The sequence below is a fragment of the Cucurbita pepo genome, chromosome 6, assembly GCF_057944985.1.
Source record: "Cucurbita pepo subsp. pepo isolate OVF chromosome 6, ASM5794498v1, whole genome shotgun sequence".
NCBI classification, from domain to species: domain Eukaryota; kingdom Viridiplantae; phylum Streptophyta; class Magnoliopsida; order Cucurbitales; family Cucurbitaceae; genus Cucurbita; species Cucurbita pepo.
In genome coordinates, this window is record NC_141803.1 from 13,039,101 (window position 1) to 13,059,377 (window position 20,277).

The 20,277-nt window shown below is 33.6% G+C and overlaps 1 long non-coding RNA gene and 1 other non-coding gene across 4 annotated transcripts; both read right to left on the minus strand.

Annotated features, from left to right (window-relative positions):
* Positions 1–271: 271 nt before the first annotated feature.
* LOC111784137 (U5 spliceosomal RNA) lies at positions 272–391 on the minus strand. Its single transcript, XR_002813484.1, has one exon. It is a non-coding gene; the product is annotated as a U5 spliceosomal RNA (small nuclear RNA).
* Positions 392–17,895: 17,504 nt separating this feature from the next.
* On the minus strand, positions 17,896–19,780 carry LOC147792340 (uncharacterized). Of its 3 annotated transcripts, none has more exons than XR_015421339.1 (3): positions 19,364–19,762; positions 18,866–19,159; positions 17,896–18,071 (listed from the first exon to the last, which is right to left on the minus strand). It is a non-coding gene; the product is annotated as an uncharacterized LOC147792340 (long non-coding RNA). The 3 variants fall into 3 exon arrangements; XR_015421338.1 differs by having other exon boundaries at positions 17,896–18,938; positions 19,015–19,159; positions 19,364–19,761; XR_015421337.1 differs by having other exon boundaries at positions 17,896–19,159; positions 19,364–19,780.
* Positions 19,781–20,277: the final 497 nt, after the last annotated feature.

The following is a 20,277-nucleotide window of genomic DNA, read 5'->3' on the forward strand; positions in this document are numbered from 1 at the left end:
TTACTCGATCATCTAGGTGTCAAAATTACTCGAACTAGGAGTTGAAATTACTCGATCATCTAGTATGCCAATTCCAAAAGTGAATTACTCAAAACTCAATATGCCGATTCCATAAGTGAAAAATCAAAATGCAGAAAATGATGTTTTTCAATAAGATGTCTGCCTTGTAGAATTATTTAAGAGGTCGAATATGAAGAATTAAAGAGAACTATAATTCAAAAAATATGGAAATGAAATTAAAAAAATATTAAAGTGCAATTAAATAGAGACAGTTAAATAATTATTTAAAAACAAAAATTTGAACTGAGTTGTGGGAGTTTCTTAAACGTGCACACGGTATTCTTTAGTAAAAGGCGAAAGAATAGTTCGCTCTGTGCTCACCGCCCAGCTCCGTGCCTTTTCTGAAGCCAGAAGATACCATTTTATACCTCAAGCTCGTGTCCCAATTTCTGACTTGGCCGATGTGGGAACTTGAAGATTCTTATTCTAAAATTTAAATTAATCAATTAATAATGTTCAATAAAATTTATTTGAGGGAAGCTCCCAAACTTTTAGGAAACACAAAAACAGAATAATTTTCAATAAAATTATCTAATATTTTACGTATAAGGAGGAAGGATCGAGCAAGGGTAATGCGGCGGAGGAACCACCGCTTGCGGTGGTCGCATCCGTCGCGCCGGTGATGAAATTCAGTGGTTGCACTCCACTACTACTCCCACCACCACCACCACCGGATGAGGTCTCAGCCGGTGGAATGTAATTAGTTTCGGGTCTTTGATCGTATAGAATTCCCTTGAAAACATGTCCTCCGATATTGACCGTCGTTTGATACGCGTATTGATCGTCGGATTCGTCGGTGGTGCTCACACGAACGCAACGGAATACTGCTGGTGAGTTCAACTCCACCGGGAAATTCCCAATTTCTAACCCTAAAAAATTAAATTCAAAATTTTATTAGAAAAAAAAAGGAAGATTAGGGATTAAACACAGAGGATGAACTCGTTACGAATACTGCATAAAATTAATTTATATTAAAAGTAATCATTGTTGAAAGAGCATAAACAAAATAATATCAACTTTAAACCAACGAAATAATATCTAACCTAAGTGCTACAATTTAAATAAGAATACAATTACCCTAGCTTCGATTCCATGACCTTCACAGCAATGTCGTCATCCGTACAAGGGTACCTTACCTTTCCCTGAAAAATAAGAGTAGAACATGATTTGAGTGTTTTATGATATATTCACTAAGTAAACTCACTATTGGGATTAGGAAATGTAATTATATGTAATCATGGTTGAGACCTATCCTTTAATTATCATCATGGCCTTGGTCTCACTTTCAAGTTCGGGCAGAAATTGGATGTGATGTACTACTCTACATACGATCCTTGCATGCATGCATGGACTACAAAGTGAGTTCGTATACGTATCATTTGACCTAGCCTTCAACTAGTGTACCCTCACGCCACAAAAAAAACTTGACATAAATCATGGCATATACGTATGATGCAGGTCATAACTCTGTTCTTTCATGAATAACATACTTTATTTAACTGTATTTCATAATCTTGACATAAACATGTTAACATGGTGTGTGTAGCATAACCTAGAGAAGTATTATGTATCATAAAACACGAGTGCAATAACTCAAAATAAGGATAAAACTAACCCAAGGAAACCAAGAGAATGAATTCATGCATTTAAGTGAGGACAACCGTCCTAAGCAAGTAATTTCTATACCCAAATTATTAATTTAAGTTAAGGCATTTGAAAAAGGATTGGAAAAGAAGAGGCAAAGGAAAAGACGAAAAATGAATTTTTTTTTTCAATTTATAAGGAACTTCCCGCATTTTTAATTCATTATCTAGAATGAATTTTAATATGCTCAAGAAAGGAAAAATGACACTAAATATTCCACTCAAATTTGTGGGATTACGTGGCAAGTAAGTTTGGTTAAATCATATATTGACGCTCAATATTTCACTATCTCAAACATGGATTTTTTTATTAAGTGCCGTCAACCTTTTGACTTTTCTTTATTTTAATTCAACAATTAATTTAAAGAGTTAATTCCAAATCAAAATAATATTAAAGGATTAATTAAATAATTTAATTAATATTTAACATTAATCCCAATCAATTCAAGCACATATTGATTATGAATCCGTATCCATAATTAAAATATTTAAATCTTATTTAAATATCTCCAATTCTTTCCCTTTGTTTAATTCATAATTAAAACAAAATGCGGTTAAATATATCGTATATATTTAGCTTATATTCTCTAATTTGAATTCAAACACTTCGAACTCACTTGTCGCACTGTTCTAATGTTTAGTCCGATATGAGCTAGCAGGGGACCTAATGGGACCTATAGATCATGGGCTCCAACGATTCGAGATTAACCAACTAAACTCATTAGCCTTGTTAACCAACATTCGTTAACTGTTAGGACACTCCACTATAGCCTAGTAGTTGCACTCCCTTCACTATAGATATTTTTCTATTCATTTGATATAACCATGATTAGTAAGTCGATCCTTCACAGGTTGTTCGTAACTAGAGTTGGGTCAATATACCATTTTACCCTAAAGTTACTTCTTGTTCCTTAGTCCCACTAATTCTCTAATGAACAATTGGTTTGTGGTCCAACCACCAAACAGAATCCCTCTCGGGCCAATGAGAGGGTGGGGCCCCTTGTTCAAGACCTGGAGTCAGTACATAAGGGAACAACCTCTCAACTATCCTTAAAAGCAGGTAGGAGTGAATTCCATCTTACACCCTATGTCCCAAACTATTCACCCAGTTTTACCCCTGAAATGGGTGGCTTATTGAGTCGGCGAACTCGGGCCACTCTCACCAATTCAAATTTAAGGATAACTCCGAATAAACAGGAGTTCATAGTTAGCTCAGGATTAAGATCGAGTTACCTAGGTCATCGAATGGAAAAATCAGTCTCAAAAGTAAACGACATTATAAAGTGAGAGTGGTTTTCTTCATGGTCCGATCTTACGCAATACTCATTGCATAGGATGCCCCCACTCACATGTCTCCACATGTACAATTTAGTGATCACATTGTTTATATCATATACAAAAGTGGGCCGCATCCATAGTGTCCCCAGAATAAGGTACTCAGCCTTATCCCTTTACTATAGATCATTTTGACTATATACTTGAACTTGATCCACTCTTATGTCTCTACATATAGTTCAAGTAATCGTACTTCTTAGTTTATTGGATTTAGATTAATGATCGTAAAATTCACTTTATTCAATAACAATCTTAAATGAATAAACATCAATAATAACTATATTGAAAACAGATTATGTTTTTGTTTACAAACTATGAGTTTTAGGCCATAAAATCAAACACAATCAACGTCAAATACATGTTGATCAACGCGAAGAAGACAAGTTGATGCAACTACTCATGGGACTCAATGAATCTTATAAAACGGTGAGATCTAACATATTGATGATGACTCCATTACCTAATGTGAGACAAGCCTATTCATTACTTGTACATGAAGAGATGCAGCGTCAGATAACTTTTGAACCTATTGAGAATTTCTCGAATGCATCAGCAGTGCGGAAGAAAACCACATATTCAAAATTTGTCAAAGACGAATCATGTGAACACTGCAATAAAAGTGGTCATACAATTGATGAGTGTCAAATCTTTAAGTCTCACTAAAAATTTTGTAATAGAAGGGGACATACAGAAGATCAATGTCGACAGAAAAATAATTCTGGAAGGGCAGTACAAGTCAATCAACGCAACAATCATGGACATCGATCATCTGCAAATATGGCTGTTTTCTCAGTTGAATACAGAAGAACAGTCACCTAATTCCATTCCAAATTTTTCGTCTGAGCAATTACAACAGTTAGTACAAGCCTTATCTGCACTCAATCATCGCTTATCTGCACTCAATCATCGTCCTTTTGGTAATCCTGATAATAACATCAATGCTACATGTTTGTTTCCAGTATCTGCATTATCTATTAACTCTACAAATTCCAATCCATGGATTCCAGATAGTGGAGCTACGGATCATATAGTATCCAAAGCTTCTGTTATGATTGAACCAAAGGCTGCCACCATATCTATAATAAATTTGCCTAATTGAGGGACAGCACATGTGTCACATACTGACAATGTTTCCTTTAATACTCACCTTAAATTAAACAATGTTTTATGTGTGCCTTCATTCAGTTTAAACCCAATGTTCATCAGCAAACTTACCAATGACTTGAAATGTTATGTCACCTTCTATCCTGATTCTTGTGTTATGCAGGACTTGGCTACGGGGAGGATGATTGGCTCGGGTAAACAATTCAGAGATCTCTATCATATTTCTCCATCTCCAATCAAATCTTCAGCTCACCAAGTATCTCAGTCATCTGATTTGTGGCATTTACGCCTATGTCATCCTTCTTTTTCTCGTTTTAAATTTCTAGCAAAGCAATTGCATCTTAATAATGCTATTTTTTCTCGTAACTGTAGTATTTGCCCATTAACAAAACAAACTAGGTTGTCTTTCCCAAGAACCTCAATAACAACTCATTCTATCTTTGATCTGTTACATTGTGATGTTTGGGACCACATAAAATAACAACTCATTCTAGTTTGCATTTTTTTCTCACTATTGTTGATGATTTTACTCCATGTACTTACAGTTTTTCGTATGCAACATAAATTAGAAGTACATCATTTGTTAATGAAATTTGTTAAATTCGTTCAAACTCAATTTCATACTACTGTCAAGATAGTTAAATTAGACAATGGGACTGAGTTCTTATCTTTGCAACCATTTTTTTACTTCTTGTGACATTGAATTCCAGCACCCTTGTGGCTATATTCCACAACAAAATGGAGTCGTAGAACGCAAGAATCGTCATATGCTCAATGTAGCTATGTCTCCTCTCTTTCAGTCACAAGCTCCACTTAATTTTTGGGGAGAGTGCATTAACTGCTGTTTATCTTATAAATAGAACACCATCACCATTGTTATCTAACAAGACACCCTTTGAAGCACTCAACAAACAACCACCTACATTTCACCATCTTAAAGTTTTTGGTTGCAAGTGTTATGGAAATGTAGGACAACCTAAGCAAAAATTTGAACCTCGGGCAATTCCTTGTGTTTTTGTAGGATATCCTTGTGGTCACAAAAGTTACAAGTTGAATGACATGCAAAATAAAATTAAAAAAATTTTATCAGTCGTGATGTTAAATTTTGTGAAGATGATTTTTCTTTTTCATCAGCTTCACAAACATTGACATTAGCTCATTCAACTCCCATTTTACCACTTCATGATTCATTCTACTCAAACATCCATTCTATTCCTCCCTCACCTTCTATTCCTTCACCTACTACTTCGTCGTCTACTCTGTCTTCTATTCCCTCTCCAGATTCACCCAATAGTTCTAATCTTATCCCACCTGATACATCAGTTCCACTCTAACGTTGTACTCGTACCAAACAGCTTTCAGCTTGTTATAATGATTATGAGATGTCTTCTGGAGTCAATCATTTAACCTCTAGCTCAAGTTCCAACACTGGCACCAGCTATCCCCTTCATCATTACCTTTCTTTCTCTCGTTTTTCTCCTACTCAACGTACTTGTCTAGCTCTTATTACAGCCCAGACAGAACCTAAAACCTATGACGAGGCAGTTGGTGACCCATTATGACAACAGGCTATGAATGATGAAATTTCAGCTTTGGAACGTAATCATACTTTGTATCTCGTTCCTCTACGACCTGGCCATAAAGTTGTTGGCTGTCGTTAGGTGTACAAGATTAAACACAACTATGATAGTTTTGTTGAACGTTATAAAGCTCAACTGGTAGCAAAGGGATACACTCATGTTGAGGGTGTTTATTACAAAGAGACATTTTCTCCTGCAGCAAAACTTGTTGATGATAATCTGTTGGTAGACAATGATCTCAAAGAAATTCAACATTTCAAGACTAGTTTACTCGAAAAATTCCTTATCAAAGATTTAGGGAATTTGAAATATTTCTTAGGCATTGAATTTTCTAGGTCTAGAAAAGAAATTTTTATGTCTCAAAGAAAGTATACTCTAGACATTCTTCAAGACGCAGGTCTTATAGAAGCACGTCCAAAAAAATTTCCTATGGTGCAAAATCTGAAACTTTCTTTAACAGAAGGAGAGAAGTTGAATGATCCAAGTAAATACAAATGGTTGATTGACAGATTAATATATTTATCCATTACTAGGCCTGACATAGTGTATTCAGTTCGTATGCTTACTCAATTTATGCATGAACTAAGAAAACCGCATTGGGAGGCAGCTCTTCGAGTTCTGAGATACATCAAAGGTACTTCTGGTCAAGGACTTCTACTACCATCTGAAAACATCTTAAGATTACAAGCATATTGCGATTCATACTGGGGTGGTTATCGAACTTCCAAACAGTCTATTTTTGGGTTCTGCATTTTCCTTGAAAATTCAATTATTCCTAGGAAGTTTAAAAAAACAAACCAATGTGTCCAGATCATTAAAAGAAGACGAGTATCGAGCTATGGAAAATACTTGTTTAGAGTTAACTTGATTAAGATACATTCTTCAAGACTTGAAAGTTTCACTATCAGAACCAGCATTATTGTATTGTGATAATCAAGCAGCATTACACATAGCAACCAATCCAATTTTTCACGAACATACGAAACAGATTGTCATATAGTTCGAGAAAAATTACAAGCTGGAATCATCAAACCATGTTATGTTTCGACTAAAATAACTTTGGGAAGACATCAATTTGATTTTATTGAAAGACAAGTTGGGTATGATTGACATACATTTTCCAACTTGAGGGGGAATATTAAGATATAATATTTAGATAATATATTATAATAATTAGTGGTGGAATATATCTTAGATATTAGTAATCCGTTAATATTTTTTTCTTTAGGATTTGATTAATAGTATATTTTATTTTATTCTCAAGATTTAATTAGCTTGTATCCTATTTAAACATTCTGAATATTAATGAAGCGCTTTCGATCCCAATTCTATTTCTCATTTTTAACGGACTCTAAGTTAGAAACAGAACTAAGGGGCCTAAGTACTTACAACAAAAACAAGAACAAGAAAAGAAAGAGTGCGGTATCCTAGCATATGAAGGACATGATTAAGAGCCTACAAGTAGGCTACTTGATGAGTCTTTTACTCCTTCCTTATTTTGCTTTTTTTTTTTTTTTTTTTTTCAGGTACTAAGGAGCTAGTTGAGGTTGGGAGCCGACTCTGGAGCAAGTGTCATAGACAAGCCTCACCCGTCATCTTCAACCCATTTGTTTTGAAATGTTTTGTGTTCGTTCCTTATTTTGTGTTTTAACTATTGTGTTGTGTTTGAATTTTACTCATGTATGACCACTATTTTGTTTTAAGTAATGTTATGTTTTAAATACTGTTTGTTTTATTTCATGAAAGTTTACCTGTCTTTTTGGAGTATCGAATCAGCCCGATCCTTACATATGATGACAAGATAAAAGGTCCGTTGGGCTAGATCATGAGACACTATGAAAATTAGACTAGGTGAAGGACCCAAACAACCATAATATAAAATTAATTTCCATATTATATTTTTACATTTTTAATTCAAAATTTTAGAGAGCAATAACTGAGAATGAGTTTCAAGCATATATTGTTTGATTTAAAAAATAACATGTTATGAATCACGATTCTATTTTTATTATAAACAATTTAACAAAAGTAAAAACAATAAGAAAACAAGAATTAATTAATAATAACTAATCTCTTCCCTTCGAGAAACTCTCACACAACTACTGCTCTAAAACGCTCAACAAACTCCTTCTCACAAAACCATATGTTACAAAAAGAAAAAAAAAGAAAGTAAGAATTAAAAATACAAACAAATGGGTTTGCTTATTTATTTATTTATTTTTGGGTTATTACTGTTATCTTCCATTACACTCTTTTTCAACATAAAAAGTGAAACAAATCAAGCACAAATGTGTTCATACCTATCTCTTTTCCTCTCCCATTTCAACCATATGAGTTTATTTTCAACACTAGTACTTTCTCTCTTAATTTCATTGTTCTTTGCTAACCAATTCACTACCATAGAAGGATCATTCATCCAAAACCCAAATATTATGGTCAAGATAATAAATGCTCTAAAATCTAAAAATCAGCTCATTGTTCACTGCAAATCTGGCGATGATGACTTGGGAGTCCACAAGCTGACATCTTGGGCCAGTTACGACTTCAGTTTTCGTCCAAACTTATGGGGCACGACATTGTTTTATTGTTCCTTCCAATGGCCTAGCTCGTTTCATTACTTCGATCTCTACATAGATAAAAGAGATAGAGATAATTGTGAAAGTAGTCTATGTTCGTGGCATATGAGTGAGGAAAATGTCCGTATGTTCAACTATAAAACCGATAATTATGATATTTGCTACAACTGGTCAAGTAAAAAATCCATATATCCATAAATTTGAAAGTTTGATTTTAATATTGAAATGAATAAATGTTTTTGATATGTTGTTTATGTGGAATTTGTTTTTCTTTTAAAGCTTGATATGATTAGTACGAGTGAAATATAAATGATATTAATTACCTATCGACATAAATTATAATATGAAAATGTGTTAACTTATTTTGGTCATGATTGATAATCAAAACAACTCTATGAGATGCAACATTGCATTAGAAGGATTTTGACGTAGAGTAAATGTAAGGTAGAGCCTTAGGCTTGGCAGAGGCAAGTCGGTTAGAGTTGTTACATGTATGATTGAACAAAGTTTAGTTTCTATATAAGTCATGTTCCGTTAGTGACAACCTTGTCTAAAGTCTAATGAAGCCATAAAGTCAGGTAAAAAAAAAAAAGTTTTTCATGATTGTGTCAAAATCGTGACGTTGTATGGTTGAAAATGTACGACTGAGACAATATTCGAAAATGCTCACACAATGTACAGTGTGGGCCATCGAATCAAGTTCACAACCAATTGTTATTAGAAGACAGCCACGGTGTAGTAATCCTATTTATTTAATTTCCCAACTTTGAGAGAAATTAATAGAAAATTTTGGGTTTATGTAAGGAAATGATAATACAAATATATGATATAAAAGAGACTTTACATTATGTCATAAATGATGAGGTAATAATATATACATTTTAATTGAGAAATGACATATTAGAGGAGGGAAATACAGACTTACTATAATAAGGCATTTCGCAACTCCATCATAGATAGTAAAAGAACAATTTAAAGGTTCATTATTTTTTAAAACAAATTGAAAACCAAGAGTTTCCAAAATTTATAATTCATTTTGGATTAAAAAGAACAATAAATGGGGTTTTCAAGTAGTTATCAAATTGTTCCATCATTTAATAAACAAAAAAACAAGAACTATTTCAAATGAACCTTATTTAACTCATCTAGATCTCTTGGTGGTCGTTTGGTTTAAGGTTTTGTTTATGATGCTTATGAATCAAATAATTATGTTTGGTGTAGTATGGAAAATGTTATAAGAAAGAGAGGACCAATTCATCTTAGGATCATGTATTCATGATATGTAGATGTACGACATAGACACTAGTAAAGAGTTAACCAATTCATCTTAGAATCATGTATAAAACTGGATTGATAAATACGACTTGGCAGCCAAGTGATGAGATATGATGTAACACCCCCAAAAATAAAGGAAATTAGCTCCAATAAGAACAAGCCGCCCATGTAAGATCCAAAGGATTCAAGGAAAGAAAGAAATTAATTGGTTCAAGCAAGGACAAGAGTCTTAAGCAAGTCATTTCTACACCGTTAGAAGTAATTATAAGAATTTAAGGCCTTTTGACAAAGATTGGAAAGGAAAAAGTAGGTGAAAGGGGTAAAAAAGGTCATTTTTTCAATTACCAAGAATCTTTCTCGATTTTTAATTCCTTATCTAGAAGGAATTTCAAGATGGTCGAGAAGGGAAAAATGACTAGCAATATTAAGGGATGAAGGATTTTAAGAAAAATTATGGATGTTTTGAGAAAAATAATAATAAAATATTCTGAACGTGACAAACATTAGAGGAAAAATTTTAACTTTCATAATATGTTAAAACATTAGAAAACACCGTCGGACTTACGTGTTTCAAACATGATACTGGAGTTCAAAATAAAATAAAAACAATTACAAATTAAATAATTTAAATAAATGAAATGTAAGCACCCTATCCTAACAAAGTCTAGAAATTTTAAATATGCAACTATCCTATGCACACGCCATAGTCTCTAATCACGATGCCACCGCCAATCGTACATGGGAGCCTTGCCTTTACCTGAAAAACAATATGGCACGCGGCCTGAGTATTTCTAAGAAATACTCAGTAAGTAACTCCACTATAGGGGCCATGCTAATGCAAACACATGCAATCATGAATTAGGGACCTATCTCTAATCATCTTAAGGGTGGCCTCCAGTATCGGACAAATTTGATGTGTAGTACTTCTCTACACACGACTCACACGTTGGAGTGTGAGTCCTCAAGGCGCTCGCACACCCCCTGGACCCTCTGGTCAAGCTAATCTGTAGCGACGTTCGGAGGTTAGCGGAACCCCATAGTGTCATGCGCCTCATGAACACCATATGTGTGCATTCGCACCTGTGCGCATTTGCGCTCATCATACGATGCACATTCGCACTCATCATCTCTAGGGGAAGTAGCCCTATGCTTATGAACATACAATATGCACGAGATCTCTCTATGTCCAATTATACATCTCTTCTGACACAACTCTCTAGTCTCATCTCTTGGTTACACTATGTAACACGTGCTCGTGGATATTTACATTAATATCATTTTCATACTCTTAGGGTTGTGTCCTATGTCGATCTAACGACATGATGCAATATGGCAAGCAACATCATAAGACATGTTCAACATGGAAAACATCATCATGTTCATAACATCGTCATGCATACATCATACTCATCATAAAAGCCATTAAGTGCATCAAAAATAACATGTACGTTGTGCATCAAAACATAAATAACGTACATTTAACATACATCACAACACAACGTCATACTCATATATCATCATAATTCAAACAATCTTTAGCCTATCCTATAGTAAGGCCACTTACCTGGTTGGCCTTAGTCGAAGTATTCCCTAATTTAATTAATGTAAGCTCCCGTTCCTCGGGAGCTACTCCAAAGGTTGCTAGAGTTCCCTTCATATCGCACCGCTCGTCATGTTTCGTTAGTATTTCACATTTTAATTAACAGTCCAACTAATAATGTGAAATACGGCTCTAAAACGGTTTCAGTAAAAATCGAATTCTATGTTTTCATTGTTTCTAAATTTTGGTTGGGTAGTAAAACTTAAATTGAAAATATTTCAATATTATTTCATGTGGCTTGAATCATTCAATCCAACTATGGTTTGTTATAATATTATATTCTATATGTACAAATAATAATAATTTCTCACCTCTTCCATTTTTCTTCTCTATCTTGTACAAATTTTTTCTCTCCTCTCTATATTTTTTTTCACTTTGTTTCTCTCCTCTCTATATTTTTTTCTTTCCTACAAATGACTATGCAATTATAAAACAATTTTCAATCAATTTTGTTTTCTCTACTACTTTTGACTATCCAGTTAACCGATGTTATTTTCAATCTATTAGTTGTTTTCTCTTTCCTAAAAATGACTATAAGCTATTTTCTAATCTTTCTTCAGTAAAAATGACTATGCATCAATCAATTATGATTTTCTTCTCTTTCCTAAAAATGATATTAGAGGTAATTGACAAAGCTATTTTCAATCAATTTTGATTTTGGATAAGATATCCAAAAATCTAAATAATTGAAGAAGAGATTTAAGATAACTTTTATATGTTTGCAAAAGATAAAAGAAAATGGGAGGTAACTTTTTTATCTCTTTTCCTTCCTATCAAATCTATTGAAGGGAAGGCCATCTTCAATTTTTCTCTTTCTTTGTTTCTTTCTCCTATCTTTTTCCTTCCCAAAATATGCCATATTTTCTTTGTTTCTATTTTGTTTTTTTAGATCATTTTGAATATATTTGGGGAAGGTGGAGAGAGAGTCCATAATTTTTTTTTTTAATTATTATTTTCTTTTTATTTTTCTCTTTCTTTTCCTTGTTACACATTGCTTCCCCATGTGTTATACTGACACCATCAATTGGTATCCGAGCAAGTGTTAGGCACTTTATTTACATTAATTTTAGCATGGTGGGTACCATTCCATGAATGAAATTTTGTGGTTGCTAAAGTGGATGTTTATGGTTTTGGCATTTTTTTTATGCTTGCTTTTGATACCATTATTGTAATTGGCATAATGTGCATGTGTTTTAATGAGTGAAGAAAGGTTTGTAATTTTTACTGAGTCATTAGAGTCCATTTTAGGTTGTAATTGATCGATAATGGAAACAAAAACAAGCTAACCAAAGAAGAAAATGGAAGAGGCGGTTTGGGTCTTTTTCTACTGGGTGGGGTCTAGTTCAACATTTTTAAGGGTTGGTTCGACCATTTCATGATCCTCGGGAGTGGTTCAAGTTCTTTTTAATTATTAATGTAATAATTTAGTTAATTGCTTTTTTTAAAATGCCAAAACCAATCCACTTTAATGGATTTAATTAATTATGCATTGTGAATGTATGTATTAATTAAATAGAAAATGTATATGCATAAAGTATGCCATATAGGTTTAAAATCCCTCCATAGGCTAAGCATGTTTCATGCATTACTAGTATGTTATAAGTGTTATAATGTATAGTATGCATGTTATAGAGTTCCATGAGTGATAGATATAAATTGTTATATTATTGCATGGAATGGATGATTATTTAATTGTTATATAAAGCATGTTAGATGCATGTTATAGGTTATTTTTGACCTCATAAAACGAGATAGACGTTAAAATCTATAACAAAGATAAATAGATGCTCACTTAGGGTTAAGAACCAAGCACAATCAATTTTAATAGTTAAAATAGGTCGATATCTTGTAAAACTGTGGTTACAAGAAAGCTCACCTGGCATGATTTTGTCTAAGGTTGGAGGTACTTAAGTTGACGGTTTACGGAACACCTACTACCTGGAGATCGGGCCAATACTTGAGCTTAGTTAGCCTAGTTTTATGAGCATGCGTGAATGATGTAAGGATTATTTTTTTTTTTAAACAAAAAAAGAAAAGAAAAAATCACCTAGACATCATAGGTAAAAATCCAGTATAAATGTTATACATGGAAAAATCATGTAGACTTAGGTTATATTTAACTAGCCGGAATATACCTAAGTAATGAGTATACCCAACCATCTAAAATACTTAGTGGGAGGAAAAAGGTATATGAGATATATCGTTTTCTTTTTACACTCTCTGAAAAATTCACACCGTGAGATTCATGCTCGGCCTCGTGTAGCCCTGGGAGCGGCCTCCATTCGGAAGGTATTTGCATGAGTCAATAACAAGGTGAATAGAGAAAGTATTTATAGTAAGTGGGAGAAGGAAGTATATCAACACGTCCTATGGTTTCCACCACTAGGTTGCACCGTGAGATTCCCATATTCCACCTGCATGTTGCCCTAGAGCAACTACCCATTTGGAGGGTCGTAACATGGGAGTCGAAACAACGCAAACTCCAGAAACGGATAGAATTTCTTAGGTCCATTCCCAACTTTGGCTTATTCATTTGATAGCATTGTTGGGGCCGATCTTTGAGGTCTGGAAATGGCGGGTCACACTTAAGATTAATTACTAAAACACTATAGGAATAAGAGTTATTATGGGATTAGTGTTTAATCAAGAATGTCTTAGTTTAGTGAAGGAGTGATTGACTGCCCCTCGGTAGTAGTTGCTCTAACTCACTAAAGTATCATTGCAAATTAATAATTTTTGGGTTCATTATTACATTTTCTAAACTTGATTGGATTAAAAAGGAATAAGTCAATTCACTAATAGAATTTGTGTTAAATCTAAGCATCTCAAGTTCAATAGTAAAATTACTTGCTTCTGAGAAATTAAACGACGACAATTATGCAACAAGGAAATCAAATCTAAACACAATACTAGCAAATGATGATTTGAGGTTTTTTTTAATTGAAGAATGTCCCCTAAACCTCAGTTCAAATGCAAATCGAACAGTTTGGGATGCATATGACAAAAAGGGCAAGGGGAAGGATAAGATTCCTACTGACCGCAAATGCAAGGTTCAAAATGCAGATAATGAAAAATGTTTCCATCGCACGCGGAAGTGCTATTGTGGGACAATCTACCTCGACTCGTTTTTATAGTTTACACACTTCTTACTGTTGTATTTATGTTACTGCACTTCCCAACGATACGTAAGCAAGGCATGGAAACGGGCACGGAAAAAGTCACTGCCCAAAATACCTTCCAAAGAAGAAAGCCGAAAAGGCACAACAAGGTAAATATGATTTACTAGTTGTAAAATATGTATAGTAGAGTATGATCACCAAAAATCGTAGACCATTTATTTATTCTGTTTAACCTCATAAACATCTAATACATAAGCACTTGGATACTGGATTCAAGGGCCACTAATCATATTTGTTCTTTTTTTCAGGAAACTAGTTCCTAGAGAATACTTGCGGAAGGCGAGATAACACTCAGGGTTGGAGCAGGAGAAGTTGTCTCAGCAAGATCAGTAGGAAATTTAAAGTTGTGTTTTTCTGAGATAGATTCATTATATTAGATAATGTACTTTTTGTTCCTAGATAGATAATGTACTTTTTGTTCCTGGAATGAAAAGAAATCTAATATCTATCTCTTGTTTATTAGAACAATTGTATAAAGTATCTTTTGAAATCAATGAAGTGTTCATTTTCAAAAGAGGTATTCATATTTGTTCCGGAAAACTAGAAAACAACTTATATATGTTAAAATCGAGCGAAACAAAAGCTATTTTAAATACTGAGATGTTTAAAACAGCTGAAACTCAAAATAAACGACAAAAGATTTCTCCTAATATCTATCTTTGGTACTTAAGACTAGGCCACATTAATCTCAATAGGATTGGGAGATTGGTTAAAAGAGGACTTCTAAATGAGTTAGAAGACAACTCTTTACCTCCATGTGAGTGTCTTGAGGGTAAAATGACTAAACGACTTTTTTAGAAAAAGTTTATAGAGCCAAAGAAACCTTAAAACTCGTGCATACAGATCTCTGTGGTCTAATGAATGTCAAAACACGAGGAGGGTATGAATATTTCATCAGTTTTGTTGATGATTATTCAAGGTATGTCTATCTTTACCTAATGAATCACAAGTCTGGAGCTCTTGAAAAGTTCAGAGAGTATAAGACTGAGGTTGAGAATCTATTAGGAAAAACTATTAAAGTCACTTCGAATAACTAGCTGATCTAGATCTCTTGGTGGTCGTTTGGTTTAAGGTTTTGTTTATGATGCTTATAAATCAAATAATTATGTTTGGTGTAGTATGGAAAATGTTATAAGAAAGAGTAGACCTCACATATTCATGATACGTAGATGTACGACATAGAGACTAGTAAAGAGTTAACCAATTCATTTTAGGATCATGTATAAAACTGTGATTGATAAATACGACTTGGGGAGCCAAGTGATGAGATATGATGTAACACCCCCAAAAAATAAAGGAAATTAGCTCCAATAAGAACAAGTCGTGCGTGTAAGATCCCAAGGATTCATACAAAGAAATTAAGAGGGTAAAGCAAGGACAAGAGTCTTAAGCAAGTCATTTCTACACGGTTAGAAGTAACTAGAAGAATTTAATGCCTTTAGACAAAGATTTGAAAGGAAAAAGTAGGTGAAAATGGCAAAAAGGTCTTTCTTTTGAATTACGAAGGATCTTTCTTGATTTTTAATTCCTTATCTAAAGAAATTTCAAGAGGGTCGAGAAGGGAAAAATGACCAACAACATCAAGGGATGAAGGATTTTAAGAAAAATTATGCAATGTGCAATTCTACCCAAAGTAGGTGAAAATGGCAAAAAGGTCTTTCTTAGGAAGGACTTTAGAAGTAGATAAATAGAATATTAAAGTCACTACAGATTTGCTAACACCAATAGTACCTACCATAATGATTTAGTGATAAAGAATGTTGTTGTCAAATGGGGAAAAATGCAAGAGAATGCATTCAATTTGATAAGGAAGAAAGTAAGCAGTGCATTCTAACTTGTTTTGCCTAACTTTAATATTTTCGAAATTGGATGTGATGCAAGTGGTTTGGGCGTAAGTACTGTTTTAATTCAAGATGGAAAGCCTTAATGTATTTTAGTAAAAAACTAAATAGGACAGCATTGAACTATCCTACCTATGATAATGAATTGTTTGCTTTAGTTCATATATTGTTGTAGCAACACTACTTATTATCCAGAGAATTTGTGATCCACTTTGATCATGAAACCTTACCATATCTAAAGGGTCAAAGCAAATTGAACCGTGGGTATGCAAAGTGGGTGGAGTTTATTGAAATATTTTCGTATGTCATTAAATATAAGCAAGTTAATAATAATATGGTAGCTCATGCGTTATCTAGAAGGTAGAATCTCTTTACTTCCGTTAGCGCAAAAATTCTTGGATTTGAGCATGTTAAAAAATTATATAGAGATAACTTAGACTTTAGAAATATTTATGCATCTTGTCTAGCAAAAAAACTGTAGATGATTATGATGTATTTCATAAATTTTTATTTAATAGGATATTTTAGGATAATAAAACTTATAATATGTTGCATAAACATTTCTTTTGGCAGAAGATCAAACACGATGTTCATATTTTAAATGCAAAGGAACTAAATCTAGATCATAACTAAATGAAGTATATACTCCTTTCAATATCCCTAACAAACCTTAGACTAATATATTTATGAATTTGGTTCTTAGTTTGGTGCACACTAAAAACGGTAATGATAGTATTTTTGTTGTGGTAGAGAAATTTAATAAAATATCTCATTTTATTGCTTGCAACAAAACAGATGATAGCAAATTTAAATAGGGCTTTAACGATAAAAGTGTTTAAACGTGATTAATTTTTCTAATGGTAAAACTTTTTACAAATAAGTAGAAGAGGATAATTACTAGAACAAAATAATTAAAGTCAAAACAATAATAAAGTAGAACATACAATAACTCACAATAATAATTTTGAAATTAAATAGGAAAGAGTTAGAGAAAATGACACCGTAGTTTTATAGTGGTTCGGTCAAACTCGACTTACTCCACTCCCCAAGCGCCTCTTGGAAATTTGAATAAAGAACTTTCTCGACTCTTTCCACGGATCAGAGCTTTACGAGTTCAAGAGCAAACTCAATCCTTTCCACGATGCAGGATCAAACCGATACAAATATTTGAGTTTGATAGTAACACACCACAACTCTCTCAAAGAGTAGATTTACAATTTGGAACACTCACAACTATTTCCTCACAATACAATAATAATCCCTCTCAAGAATAAGATGAAGAGAAATAAATTTGTAAGATTGGAGAGAGCAACAAACAATGGAGACTTTGAACAAATGAAGATTGGAGAATGTATGTAAGTTGTGTGTTTTAAAATGTGGGAGAAGATGAGTTTATATAGAGGAGAAAAGTGGCAAAATGTAGGATTGAATATTGACCATTGGATTGTGTTAGGAATAATGGAAGGTGGAGATTAAAAGCAAATAAATAAGAAAAATTTTTAAATTCATTTATTTCAATTTTTTAATATAATAATAATAAAAAGTGATCTGACTAATGGTGAAATGAAAATTCAAAATTTATTATAATATAATAATCTAATAATAATTGTAACACCCCGCTCATCGTCAACGCGATTCACAGGAGTTACTACTGACCTCGATAATAAACTCCGACAACCAATGATAAATTTCAAAAAAAATATTTCCAAAAACATCAAGTAAAACATTTAAAACGAGTGCTATTTAAACTTAAAACAACCGAAGTAGATTCTCGACAACGAAACCATAATTACATAAACAGACACAGACATGGATTCCCAAATAGTTCCTAGCCCGCTGGTCTCGCCCTCGTCCTCGGTTGGCCTGCATCAACTAAATCTGGAAAGAAAAGTTAAAAATAATTTTGATGAGTAATTAAATTACCCAGTAAGTAGCCAACTTTATCTTTCATGAATTCATAACTAATCTTTCCAGGTGTTTTTAAATTTTATTCGTCATTGACTCCTAGTTTCTCTTACTAGGGTCATCTGTTCATTAATGAGGTATCTCAGCTACCCCCAGCTTAGCATAGCAAATGTTTTTAAGTTTTATTCGACATTGACTCCTAGCTTCTCTTACTAGGGTCATCTATTCATTAATGAGGTATCTCAGCTACCTCCAGCTAGGTTACTGACTCTCTCTCGATATGCTTATCTAGAATTTTCGGACTCGTATGTAAGACTCGCTCTCGGTCAAATACGGCCCGTCTACTAATTGCTCTGGCGGCCTATTTATCTCATATACCAACGGTCAGGAGTACTCATGCTCCCTGACTTAGCACACAGCGCGTTGGCCAGGAACTCCGCGGGAATTAGTAGACTATCATACTCATATAAATAAGCCATAGCTCAACAACCAATAAGCATATCTTAGAGTCATAACCTTTCTATTAACATGCATAACATACTCACAGTTACTGCATGTTTTCATACATGTATCATGTTCAACACATAGAACATTCTGACAATCATTTATATCATGCTTACATCACAGGCAAGCAGTCACAATATACAATAAACACTCAATATCATCAAAGCTCATCATAACATATTAAGCTCTTAATCAGGTAAACAACATACTCACATGTTGTAAAACAAGTTAAGAACTAGTTCAAAAGTCGATACGCTACTTACCTGGTTTCGAATCCCTTTCTCTCTTGATTGTACATTTAATAGGGTATTTCAACACAATTCCTTCCAATTAGACCTATATTTCACCATTTTCAAGGTAAGTATAGGTCAATCTAGGTAGAACAGGTCAAAACAAATCGAACGGGACAAACCGGGAACCCAAAATGATGCTTCACGCGCCCTCACATCCTCGGTGTGTCTGTCCCACGCGCCAGGAGCACGCCCAGTCGCACACCCAGTCGCGGCCCTCACGCGCCTGCGTGTAGTGCACGCGCTTCTTCTTCTTCCTTGCGTTTTCTGAAATTTTCCCATCTTTTCTGTTAATACCAACTATATCCGAAGCCATATCCTCCTTCTACGATTCGAATTTCATCCTGATTCCTTCTACAAATTTATAGATCTCCTTATTACGATTCTAACAAGCCCTATTTCATAACTCATTATACAATATGAACCAAGATATCGAGATTTAAAGGTTCGGTGATATGGGTTTTTCGTTACCTTTGCGACAACCGCTTAAATCAGCTTAGTTCAGAGCTTCAATGGCTGAAAAGCCTTCACAATCGTCTCCCCATCCTCAGGTTTGCACGTTGTCACAACAAACGCCAAAGAACCTTAAGGTTTTGCCGGAAAACACGGATTATAACATTCTCTGTTTTCTGTTTCCCTCTTCCTCTGTTTCTTCGATAATATTTGGTGCTTCCTCGTCGGCCTTGCCAACGCCAACCACCACCACCATCCATAACACTAACACAAAATAAAACCACCCTTCTTCATCCCACACCTCCATCTTCCTCTCTTTTCTTTCTTTTCCCTTCAATCCACCTGTCCATTCTTCCGTTCTCCATGGCAGCAGCTTCAAGCTGCTGCTGTCTTTTTCTTTTTCTTCTTCTTCTTTTTTTTTTTTTTTTTTTTTTTTTTTTTTTTAATTAATTTATTTATTTTTATTTTTATTTAATTTATTTATCTATTATTTTCGGGTTATTACAATAATAAAAATTATGTGAGTAACTACCTTTTAAAGTATAATAATATAATAATATAATATACTAATAATAAAAATCGGATGTGAGTAAGGTTAGATTCAAATTTATATTTTGTAAAAATAATTTTATTTAAAAATATAATAATAAGAAAAACTCCACCATGTCTTACTCTTCCAAAATTATAAATGTCATACTTTGATATATTTTGATTTGTCAATCATTTTGATTTTGTTGCCACATCATCACGTCGGATATGTTGTCTCGACTCTAATTTCTTAGTTTTAGCTTTGATTTGAGTAATTGAAAAGTCGTTGTAATCGTTATTCCCGACCTTATACTGTGGATAGTTCAAAATACTGAAAATAGTTAATAATTAAAAGTAGGTCGGTTATCATCAAAACATCAATTAATTGATTGAAATTAATTAAA